At 42.8% G+C, this 12,682-nt stretch overlaps 1 long non-coding RNA gene across 1 annotated transcript in view; it reads right to left on the minus strand.

The window, feature by feature from the left end:
* LOC306968712 overlaps positions 1-4,322 on the minus strand; it is a 51,428-nt gene extending 47,106 nt beyond the window's left edge. Inside the window, exon 1 of the long non-coding RNA XR_013793278.1 lies at positions 4,267-4,322. This is a non-coding gene — a long non-coding RNA (uncharacterized lncRNA). The remainder of the gene's footprint in view (positions 1-4,266) is intronic.
* Positions 4,323-12,682: the final 8,360 nt, after the last annotated feature.

Raw genomic sequence — 12,682 nt, forward strand, 5'->3', positions numbered from 1 at the left:
TTCCCAAATCCTGTAGGCCAGTGTAACGCCTCGTTTAAAAGCGAAGATCCACTAAACTTATCTAGATGGATCTTTTTCCTCACATCATAAGATTTTTTTTCCATTTTTTTTTTGAGGGGGCTATTCAACAATTTTTTGGAAATTTAATGTCATTTTTTTTTGGGTCATTTTTTGTCACATTTTCATCATTTTTTTGTGATTTTTTGTGATTTTTTTTTGGTCATTTTTTGTCACCTTTTCGTAATTTTTTTGTCTTTTTTGTGTTTTTTTGTGATTTTTTGGTGATTTTTTGTGATTTTTTGTGATTTTTTGTGATTTTTGAGTGATTTTTGAGTGATTTTTTGTGTTTTTTTTTGTGATTTTTTGATCATTTTTTTGGTCCTTTTTTGGTAATTTTTTTTGGTAATTTTTTGTCACATTTTCGTCATTTTTTGTGATTTTTTTGTGATTTGTTTGTGATTTGTTTTCTGATTTTTTTGGTGATTTTTTTATGATTTTTTTGTGATTTTTTTGTGATTTTTTTGTGATTTTTTGTGGGGTTTTTGGTCATTTATTTTGTCTTTGTTTTGGTTATTTTTTGTCACATTTTCGTCATTTTTTTGTCTTTTTTTGTCTTTTTTAATTATTTTTAGTGATTTTTTGTGTTTTTTTTTGTGAATTTTTGTGAATTTTTGTGATTTTTTGTGAATTTTTGTGAATTTTTTGTGATTTTTAGCGATTTTTAGTGATTTTTAGTGATTTTTTAGTCATTTTTTAGTGATTTCTTTTGGTCATTTTTTTTGGTCATTTTTTGTCACATTTTTGTCATTTTTTTGTCTTTTTTTGTCTTTTTTTATCATTTTTAGTGATTTTTTAGTGATTTTTTGTGGGGTTTTTGTTATTTTTTTGTTATTTTTTTGTGATTTTTTGTTTTTTGGGGTTTTTTTTTTTATATTTTTTTATTTTTTGTTATTTTGTTTGCGATTTTTTGTGTTTTTTTTGTGATTTTTTGTGATTTTTTGTGATTTTTGTGTGATTTTTTTGTCATTTTTGTTCATTTTTTTTTGTCATTTTTTTGTCTTTTTTTGTCATTTTTAGTGATTTGTTTGTGATTTGTTTGTGATTTTTTGTGTGATTTTTTTGTGATTTTTTTGTGATTTTTTTGTGGTTTTTTTTTGTGATTTTTTGGTGATTTTTTAGTGATTTTTAGCGATTTTTAGTGATTTTTTAGTGATTTTTTAGTGATTTCTTTTGGTCATTTTTTTTGGTGATTTTTTGTCACATTTTCGTCATTTTTTTGTGATTTTTTGTCTTTTTTGTGTGATTTTTTGTGTGATTTTTTTTCTTTTCATTTTTTGTGATTTTTTAATTTATTTTTTGTGATTTTTTGTAATTTTTTGTCAAAGTTTTCTCAGGCCCTGGGACTGAGCGTGTCCTTCTGGAACACTGAGATCCTTCATGTTGAGGAGCAGATGATCCTCTGAAGAAGAAGAACTTTTCTGTTTAAACCACTGATCCATGATGCTCAGTGTTGGAGGTGCAGAATCGTCACCGAGGTCACATTTTGAGCAGCTCTGGAGAAGAAGAGATTCAGGTTTAAATGTGCAGTACCTGAACAAACCACCAGGAGGCTGGAAACACCTGAGTCCCCCCCGAGGAAACAGTCTCTCACAGCAGAGCTCTTCTTCACACAGTCGGTGGTGACGCCCCAAACTTTCCTCCTGTCAGACCCTCGTCTCTGTTCTGTGGAAACAGCAGAACCACAGTCCAGGCCCCGACACAAAATGGCCGCCGCCTCCAGGTCCCAGGGGTCATAGGGCACCACTGGTCTCCACTGTCCGCTGAGCTCCGCCTCCACTGTCCCGTTACAGCGGCTGGCCCCTCCCACCAGCCTCAGCGGGTCTGGACACAAACACAGGTGAGCCCCGCCCCCTTACAGACCCCGCCCCTGGCCCCGCCCCTTTACCTGCACAGGTGAGGTTGAGAGTGGGGCAGGTCTCTGGGCCGGTCCTGGTCCGGTTACAGTCCATCAGCTTAGACTCGTGGCCCTCACAGTGGAACGTCTGCCCCAGAGGAGAGAGCGCCCCCTGGAGGAGAGGAGCCCCACAGCCCAGCTCCCTGCACAGCACCTCTGCCCCGCGACGGTCCAAGGCCCCCTCACAGACCCCGGCCCAGGACTGGCCCAAGGACTGGTCCTGGATCTGCAGAGATCCTGAACACAGGCTCCGCCCCCCGACCAGCCGCACCGAGTCTGTGTATGAAGATGAGGTCACAGTCTAAAGGGATATTTCAGGATTTTTGACATAGGGCCCAGGTGATATATTTTTTGTAATTCATGCAGTTCTTATATTTGAAGAGTTTCGTGGCGCTAGGCTAGTGCATGTCTATGGTATCAGCTAGCCTGCATTAAAAACAGTGTGACCCGCTCCACAGTATAACACCAGACTAACCATGTAAATGTCTGTTTGGAATATAACTGACCTGCATCACATGAATGATCGCATTCTGAGGGACTATTTTCTCGCAGATCACTCCGCCGCCGCGTAGCTTATACAACGAAGCTGATGCTGCTCAGATATAAGGTCTTTTAAATGATTCTATGGACACAGACGTGTATATGGTTAGTCTGGTGTTATACTGTGGAGCGGGTCACACTGTTTTTAATGCAGGCTAGCTGATACCATAGACATGCACTAGCCTTGCACTAGCCTAGCGCCACGAAACTCTTCAAATACAAGAACTGCATGAATAACAAAAAAAAAAAAAATCCAGAAATCAACAACACTCTGGATAACGAGGAAATGAGGCCGTATGTCAGAAATCCTGAAATCCCTTTTACCTTTGTTTTTCCGTGCGTTTCTGATTTCAAGGTAAATGTATCTTTATTTTTCTCATTTTTGTGTTCTGGGATTTGAAGCTACATTAGCATATGCACCTCTGTATTTTCCTGTTTGTTTATTTAACCTCTTAACTCCCGCCTGAACCGAGAGGATCTTTTTCCTCACGTCATCACATTTTTTTACATCATTTTTTTGTTGGGTATTCAACTCATTTATGTAACTTTTTGTCATTTTTTTTGTCATTTTTTTGTAAATTTTTTGAATCAATTTTTTGTCATTTTTTCGTAAATTTTTTTAATCAATTTTTTGTAATTTTTTGTCACATTTTTAACCAATTTTTGGTCACATTTTTGTCTTTTCGTTAATTTTTTTAAATACATTTTTTGTCATTTTTTGTCAATTTTTTTGTATCAAATTTTTGTCATCAAAAATGTGTCAAAAATTGGCAAAAAATTAAAAAAATGACAAAAAAATGACAAAAAAATGACAAAAAAATGACAAAAAAATGACAAAAAATGGAAAAAAAATGGAAAAAAAATGAAAAAAAATGAAAAAAATGACAAAAAATGACAAAAAATGACAAAAAAAATGACAAAAAAATTACAAAAATTAAAAAAATATATATATATAATTTGACAAAAAATTTACAAAAAAATGACAATTTTTTTTTTTAAAATGACAAAAAAATGACCAAAAAAATGACAAAAAATTAACATTAAAAAAAAAAACAAATTTAAAAAATATGACCAAAAATGGACAAAAATGTGACAAAAAAAGACAAAAAAATGAAAAAAAAAAAAACTGACAAAAAAAAATGACAAAAAAATGACAATGACAAAAATGAGTTGAATACCCAACAAAAAAAATGATGGAAAAAAGAATCATTAAAGCCGCTCTCTGCGATAAAGGGCCTCGCCCCTCCCTCCCCTCAGCCCCACACCCAGCTTGTGCCCCTGTCCCTGTTGAAGGTCCTTACTCAAAGTCCGGATTCCAATTATGGAAAGAGATCTGCCTTTACTTTTGAAAGTACTTTTATACTTTTACTGCAGTAAAGTCTTTGCTCCTGTGTGTGTTCTTTCATTGAAACTGTTTGAGTCCTTCTTCCATGACTGAGAACAGCATGATTAGATGATTAGAGTGGGATTGTTTATGATGGTGGTGTTTCAGACTCACCTGAACAGTTGAGCTCCAGACTGAGGTCAGAGCGACGAGTGACGGAGTCGAAACAGTCGCTCAGGGAAGAGTCGACGCAGCGGCGAAAGTCCAGGAAAACGCTGGATCTGAAGGAAACTGATTTCCTCTCCAGACTCAGAGCAGGACCACAGTCCAGGTCCAAACACGCCCTGTGTCCAAACACCTGAGGGAAGAACTGAGGACTCACGTCAGTCCAGCCCTGCCCCGCCCCCTGCAGCCCCGCCCCCTGCAGCTGCAGCCCCGCCCCCTGCACCTGCAGCCGCCCCTGACACCGACTGTTCCCATCGACCAACCTCAGCCACGGCTCTGAAACAACAGTGGCACAGTGGTTAGTGAGCAGGGGCGAAGCACCACAGTTTGGGCCCTGGGTACAAACCCCCCCCCCCCCCCCATATGAAATTCACGTTTCATATTCTATGTTCTTTGACCACATGACAGTGATAACACTGGTTTAGTGGCTTGACAGTGCAGTTCATTTATATTCAATTATAACTTTATTAAATATACATTAACTAAGTGAAAAATGCGTCGGCCAAAAAAGTGCTACAAACACATCCAATACAATGTGTGCTGAGGTCATGGTTTGTTTGTTTGTTTGTTTGTTTGTTTGTTTGTTTGTTTGTTTGTTTGTTTGTTTGTTTGTTTGTTTGTTTGTTTGTTTGTTTGTTTGTTTGTTTCAAGTCAGTGTTTGACTTGAAATTGCACCTGATTTGGCCTCAGTTACAGAAACTGAACAACCTTTAATCCTGTAGTGACAGATATTTAGATTAGGGGGAATATTCTACTTTCATTGGGCCCATTATCAGATCTCATTAAACAGGAGGGTTACACCAGGACATGGGATGTTTGTGCTGAGAATAACACATGTGTCACTTTAAAATAGGCTTTAAAATGCTATTTTACACAAAATGATGATACTATGATGTCTCTGTGGCCACAGGCCTGAACACAAAACTCAAGGTCTGTCTGATTTAGTCTCACATATTTGAAGCCTTTAAGTGTATTGTCAGTAAATTGTTCTATAAAGTTACGTTGGAATAAACTAAACGGCTCAAGCTCCACCTTTCACTAGAACCAGGTTGACTCGTCTCCAAAGCTGCACATTTATAATGCGAGAATCCAAGTGCGCGCGGCTAATTAGCATCATTAATGCGGTGAAAACGGCGTGCGCGACCTGTGGCTTTGTCCCTGTGTTGGCCTGAGGCTCAATTATAATAAACATGAGGAAAGAGAAACTTTAGAGGTTAAAACGAGGAGAGAAGGAGCTCTGACTCTGACTCTGACTCCGTCTCTGTCTCTGTCTCTGTCTCGGACTCGGACTCGGACTCGGACTCAGCGCAGGCAGAGGCAGGACTCGCCTCATGTTTAACTGTCATTTATGACAGAAAGTTTCCTCTCAGCTCCGCTAGAACAGGCTGGTGTTAAATAAAAGCACATGAGAGCGAGGCCAGAGCTCTGAGTCATTACATCACAGAGTCCACCTCATCAGAGTCAGTGCTGAGCTGAAGCTGGTGCTGAACATGTGTGTGGCTGAACACGTGTGTGGCTGAACACGTGTGTGGCTGAACCATGTGGCACATGTTTAAAGGGGAGTTTCAGGGCCTGAGATATTATCCATCATTATTGTTTGTGCAAAATTCTGTGTAGAACCCACTGTATTTCAGCCGGTTGTTCAGTTCTTATAGTCAGGGGCGTAGCACCAAATTCTGGGCCCTGGGTACCAACTATCTTGGTGGCCTGATGGCTCAATTATAATAAATATGAGGAAAGAGAAACTTAAGAGGTTAAAACAAGGAGAGAAGGAGCTCTGTCTCTGACTCTGACTCTGCACCATCCTCAGCGCAGGCAGAGGCAGGGACGCGCCTCACTTCATGTTCAAGTGTCATTTATGGCAAGAAAGTTGCCTCTAAGGTCCGCTATAACAGGCTAGTGCTAAACAAAAGCACATTACAGCGAGGCCAGACTAATATCTGTCATTCATTACAGAGTCCGCCTCATCAGAGTCACTGCTGAGTTGAAGCGCACGGTGCTGAACGCAGGTGTGTGGGCTGAACCATTTGGCACATGTTTAAAGGGGTGTCAGGGCCCTGAGATATTATCAATCATTATTGTTTGTGCAAAATTCTGTGTAGCAACCATTGTATTTTAGCCCGGTTGTGTTCAGTTCTTATAGAATCAATTATGAGGAAACTTAGGAAGTACAACACAGAACGCTTTGTGCAGCATTTTTGAGGGCCCCTACCCTGCTCTGGGCCCCGGGTACTCAGCACCCTTTACCCCCCAGTCCGACGCCCCTGTTAGTGTGTGCTGTATCTACCTGTCGAGTTCTCCTTCCGAGCCGCGGCTCCTGAAACAGAAGAGTCGTGTCACCATTGGCTGCTGTTGGTCACATGACACAGAGCCGTAGATAATAAAGAGGCGGCGTCTCAACACCGACGTGTCCTCACAGTTTCGTGTCTCTGTTCGAACATAAACTAATGTCCATTATTTTCTCCTAAAGACGATGTTCAAAAACATGAGCGAGATGTTCAGTCACATCCAGACTCTGTCCATCATCCAGCTTCAGTTTTTGTAATTACACACATGTTTACACATAAATATACCGACAATCAAGTATTATAAAAGTATTCAAAGTATTCAGTATATACGACTCTGATTAGACAATGTAACACGTTACAATATTCCGTATTCAGTAACTAAATATAATGCCACAGTTTTCTCCCCAACACTATAAATATTCTGCTATTATTATAAACATCGCTTAAAAGAAACGGATCATGTTGCTTCCCTGGTTGTTTTGTTTTTAGTTAGAACTCATGAGCTGCAGTAAAAACTCATGAGCTGCAGTAAAAACTCATGAGCTGCAGTAAAACCTCATGAGCTGCAGTAAAAAGTCATGAGCTGCAGTAAAAAGTCATGAGCTGCAGTAAAAACTCATGAGCTGCAGTAAAAACTCATGAGCTGCAGTAAAACCTCATGAGCTGCAGTAAAACCTCATGAGCTGCAGTAAAAACTCATGAGCTGCAGTAAAAACTCATGAGCTGCAGTAAAACCTCATGAGCTGCAGTAAAAAGTCATGAGCTGCAGTAAAAAGTCATGAGCTGCAGTAAAAAGTCATGAGCTGCAGTAAAACCTCATGAGCTGCAGTAAAAAGTCATGAGCTACAGTAAAAAGTCATGAGCTGCAGTAAAACCTCATGAGCTGCAGTAAAAAGTCATGAGCTGCAGTAAAACCTCATGAGCTGCAGTAAAAAGTCATGAGCTGCAGTAAAACCTCATGAGCTGCAGTAAAAAGTCATGAGCTGCAGTAAAACCTCATGAGCTGCAGTAAAAAGTCATGAGCTGCAGTAAAAACTCATGAGCTGCAGTAAAACCTCATGAGCTGCAGTAAAAACTCATGAGCTGCAGTAAAACCTCATGAGCTGCAGTAAAACCTCATGAGCTGCAGTAAAAACTCATGAGCTGCAGTAAAACGTCATGAGCTGCAGTAAAAAGTCATGAGCTGCAGTAAAACCTCATGAGCTGCAGTAAAAAGTCATGAGCTGCAGTAAAAACTCATGAGCTGCAGTAAAACCTCATGAGCTGCAGTAAAAACTCATGAGCTGCAGTAAAACGTCATGAGCTGCAGTAAAAAGTCATGAGCTGCAGTAAAACCTCATGAGCTGCAGTAAAAAGTAATGAGCTGCAGTAAAACGTCATGAGCTGCAGTAAAACATCTGCTTGTGATCTTTGGTTTTAAAGCTTTGAATCCTGTGACATTGACCACAGTGAGTCCATGTGTTACTAAAGCACTCACCGCGGCTGCAGAGGGACCAGGCCATGATGAGGACGAGGAGAGACATGCTTCAAAGGCTGAGCTTCCTGTTCCACACGTCCTGAAGCTCGTCTGTGCTGTTTGTGTTTGTGTTGAGCTGAAGTGGAGGCTCAGGGTTAGAAATCAGGAACTTGAACCCAAACGCTCGCTGAGTCAACAGGGCTTTGTCAAACTGGTTGTTTTGTTTTTAGTTAGAACTCATGAGCTGCAGTAAAAACTCATGAGCTGCAGTAAAAACTCATGAGCTGCAGTAAAACCTCATGAGCTGCAGTAAAAAGTCATGAGCTGCAGTAAAAAGTCATGAGCTGCAGTAAAACCTCATGAGCTGCAGTAAAAACTCATGAGCTGCAGTAAAACCTCATGAGCTGCAGTAAAACCTCATGAGCTGCAGTAAAAACTCATGAGCTGCAGTAAAACGTCATGAGCTGCAGTAAAAAGTCATGAGCTGCAGTAAAACCTCATGAGCTGCAGTAAAAAGTCATGAGCTGCAGTAAAAACTCATGAGCTGCAGTAAAACCTCATGAGCTGCAGTAAAAACTCATGAGCTGCAGTAAAACGTCATGAGCTGCAGTAAAAAGTCATGAGCTGCAGTAAAAAGTCATGAGCTGCAGTAAAACCTCATGAGCTGCAGTAAAAAGTCATGAGCTGCAGTTGTGTTTGTGTTGAGCTGAAGTGGAGGCTCAGGGTTAGAAATCAGGAACTTGAACCCAAACGCTCGCTGAGTCAACAGGGCTTTGTCAAACTGGTTGTTTTGTTTTTAGTTAGAACTCATGAGCTGCAGTAAAAACTCATGAGCTGCAGTAAAAACTCATGAGCTGCAGTAAAACCTCATGAGCTGCAGTAAAAAGTCATGAGCTGCAGTAAAAACTCATGAGCTGCAGTAAAACCTCATGAGCTGCAGTAAAACGTCATGAGCTGCAGTAAAAAGTCATGAGCTGCAGTAAAACCTCATGAGCTGCAGTAAAACGTCATGAGCTGCAGTAAAACGTCATGAGCTGCAGTAAAACATCTGCTTGTGATCTTTGGTTTTAAAGCTTTGAATCCTGTGACGTTGACCACAGTGAGTCCATGTGTTACTAAAGCACTCACCGCGGCTGCAGAGGGACCAGGCCATGATGAGGACGAGGAGAGACATGCTTCAAAGGCTGAGCTTCCTGTTCCACACGTCCTGAAGCTCGTCTGTGCTGTTTGTGTTTGTGTTGAGCTGAAGTGGAGGCTCAGGGTTAGAAATCAGGAACTTGAACCCAAACGCTCGCTGAGTCAACAGGGCTTGGTCAAACTGTGTTAATGAGTCAACAGGGCTTGGTCAAACTGTGTTAAAGTCGATCTGCACATTGAAGCTGTAAGTTAGTGAACGAGAACCGTCCTCCCCCAGGGGAAGAGGAAGTGACATCACCAACAGCTGTTTTTCTTCTTCTTTAAAGTTATTGGTGGAGTGCAGGCCAAACAAAAGTGCATGTCGCCCCCTAGTGTCCAACAACAAACATAGTGTCCAAACAAAGACATTTAAGGAGAAAAATAAACGATCCAAACATTTCCCTTTAGTCTTATTTTATTTCAGCAGCTGTTTCTTAAAGCGACAGAAGCAAACGATCCATGTGGCTTAAGTTTTCAACTAAATGAAAACAAAAGCATTTAATCCGTTTCCTGAGTTTCCTCTTTAACACTGACATGTGACTGAGCTGTGAGGACGACAACATGGATTTATCACTTTATAAAGTTTGGCTTGTGCAGAATCTTACTTTTTATTATTATTATTTTTATTATTAAATGTGCTCCTGTCAATCAACAGTGGTGCATGAATCACTGTGAGGGCGGGGGCGAGGGGGGGGGGGGGGGGGGGGGGGGGGGGGGGGGGGGGGGAGGGGGGGTGATTATTGGAAACGGCACATAGCTCCTAATCACCGGTTAGTTAGCATCAGAGGTCTCTATGCTAAAGTGGCTATGATAGTTAGCATCAGAGGTCTCTATGCTAAAGTGGCTATGATAGTTAGCATCAGAGGTCTCTATGCTAAAGTGGCTATGATAGTTAGCATCAGAGGTCCCTATGCTAAAGTGGCTATGATAGTTAGCATCAGAGGTCTCTATGCTAAAGTGGCTATGACAGTTAGCACCAGAGGTCCCTATGCTAAAGTGGCTATGATAGTTAGCATCAGAGGTCCCTTTGCTAAAGTGGCTATGATAGTTAGCATCAGAGGTCCCTATGCTAAAGTGGCTATGATGGTTAGCATCAGAGGTCCCTATGCTAAAGTGGCTATGATAGTTAGCATCAGAGGTGCCTATGCTAAAGTGGCCATGATAGTTAGCATCAGAGGTCCCTATGCTAAAGTGGCTATGATGGTTAGCATCAGAGGTCACTATGCTAAAGTGGCTATGATAGTTAGCATCAGAGGTCCCTATGCTACAGTGGCTATGATAGTTAGCATCAGAGGTCCCTATGCTAAAGTGGCTATGATAGTTAGCATCAGAGGTCTCTATGCTAAAGTGGCTATGATAGTTAGCATCAGAGGTCCCTATGCTAAAGTGGCTATGATAGTTAGCATCAGAGGCCTCTATGCTAAAGTGGCTATGATAGTTAGCATCAGAGGTCCCTATGCTAAAGTGGCTATGATAGTTAGCACCAGAGGTCCCTATGCTAAAGTGGTGGCGCAGTGGTTAGCGCTCACGCCTCACAGCTGGAAGGTCCCGGGTTCGATTCCCACCTGGACGGGGCTTTTCAGTGTGGAGTTTGCATGTTCTCCCCGTGTCTGTGTAGGTTTCCCCTACCACTAAAAACATGTACAATAGATTCCCCTCTGGGGCCAGGACTCGCTTTGTGTAACAGAACAGACCATGTGTTAAACGTGTCAGTTCTGCTTCTCCGCTTTGCTCCGTTTATCTGTGCGGTATCCACTTTGGAGTTTCTTTCCAGACCGAGCCGCCGTCTCCTCCTCCTCGCGCCGCCGTATTTCCATCCATCCATTTCCTTCCGCTTTATCCGGGGCCGGGTCGCGGGGGCAGCGTCTCAGCAGAGATGCCCAAACTTCCCGATCCACACACACTTCCTCCAGCTGTTCTGCCCCCGAGGCCACACCTCCTCCAGCTGTTCTGACCCCGAGGCCACACCTCCTCCAGCTGTTCTGACCCCGAGGCCACACCTCCTCCAGATGTTCTGCCCCCGAGGCCACACCTCCTCCAGCTGTTCTGCCCCCGAGGCCACACCTCCTCCAGCTGTTCTGACCCCGAGGCCACACCTCCTCCAGCTGTTCTGACCCCGAGGCCACACCTCCTCCAGCTGTTCTGACCCCGAGGCCACACCTCCTCCAGCTGTTCTGACCCCGAGGCCACACCAGGCCAGCTCGGAGACATAGTCCCACCACCGTGTCCTGGGTCTTAGGCCTTGTCCCACTAGGACATGCCTGGAACACCTCCCGCGGGAGGCGACCAGGAGGCATCCGGAACAGATGCCCGAGCCACCTCAGCTGCTCCTTTCGACGTGAAGGAGCAGCGACTCTACTCTGAGCTCCTCCCGGGTAACTGAGCTCCTCCCCCCCAGCCACCCTGCGAAGGAAACTCATTTCGGCCGCTTGTATTCGCAATCTTGTACTTTCGGTCATTACCCAAATCTCATGACCATAGGTGAGGATCACATGACCATAGGTGAGGATCTCATAACCATAGGTGAGGATCACATGACCATAGGTGAGGATCACATGACCATAGGTGAGGGCGGGAACGTAGATCGATCGGTAAATCGAGAGCTTTGCCCCGACTCAGCTCCCTCTTCACCAGTGCTGGACTGGCCAAAAAAATCGGCCCGGGACTTTTGGGTCAAGACCGGCCCTCCAAAAAAAAAAAACAGTCATATTCAATGCAATAGTGGAGGTGATGAGCAAAACAATAAACCCTTGGCTTGAACTAAAACAGTATAAGCTACAAATCGAGGACAATAGTTGCATTTTGTTTCTGCCGAATTCAAGCTCACGCCTCAGAGACTCAACACTTTAATCTTTTCATTCATAACCTGAAGGAACTTTTGTAAAATTACTTAACAATCTTAAAATGTGCGTTCCGTTAATGAAGTTCCACTCGCGACTGCAACACAAATAAACTTCTCAAAACCAACCAAATTATCGCACTGTAGATTCAAAATGAAACGGTAAAACTCACCACAGAGTTATGGAGGTGTGGAGTGAAGATAGAAGTCCCAAAAAGGCCAAACATTGTAAATCCTTTCAATGGAAACTAGAAGATTTACAAACTGCGATGAGGGGCAAGACGGAGTCACCTGACAACTCCCAGCATGCACTTCTTTGCAAACATTTGTCTAAAATGTATAAGAAATAGAGGTCTAAGGTTCTGTGGGTCCTGGAGGGAGTTACAATAAACTATTTCCTCTTATATTCACAATGTGAGGGGCATGAGTGTTATGTCCCAGAGGCCCATTGCTCATTATACGACATTATCTGGGAACCATGACTCAAGAAAGCGTGCTACTAAAGGGGTATAAAAAGCGTCACATCCCTCTAGTGGAGGAGTTGTGTAACTGCATAAGTGTAATGATAGAGATTCGGCTGGCTTTTCTCGTTAATTGTGGGCCGGTGTAAGGTATTATGGGCCTTATTTCGGCGTGATTGGCCCATCCGGCCCGAAAGTACGTCGGCCCACCGGGAAAACTCCCGAATCTCCCGATGGCCAGTCCAGCCCTGCTCTTCACCACGACAGACCGATACAGCGACCGCATCACTGCTGACGCCGCACCGATCCGTCTGTCGATCTCACGCTCCATCCGTCCCTCACTGAGAACAAGACCTGAGATACTTGAACTCCTCCCCCTGAGGTAAGGACGACAGTGACGCTCTGACAGACTCGGTCAC

Source organism: Gobius niger, assembly GCF_951799975.1.
Source record: "Gobius niger genome assembly, chromosome: 10".
NCBI classification, from domain to species: Eukaryota; Metazoa; Chordata; class Actinopteri; order Gobiiformes; family Gobiidae; genus Gobius; species Gobius niger.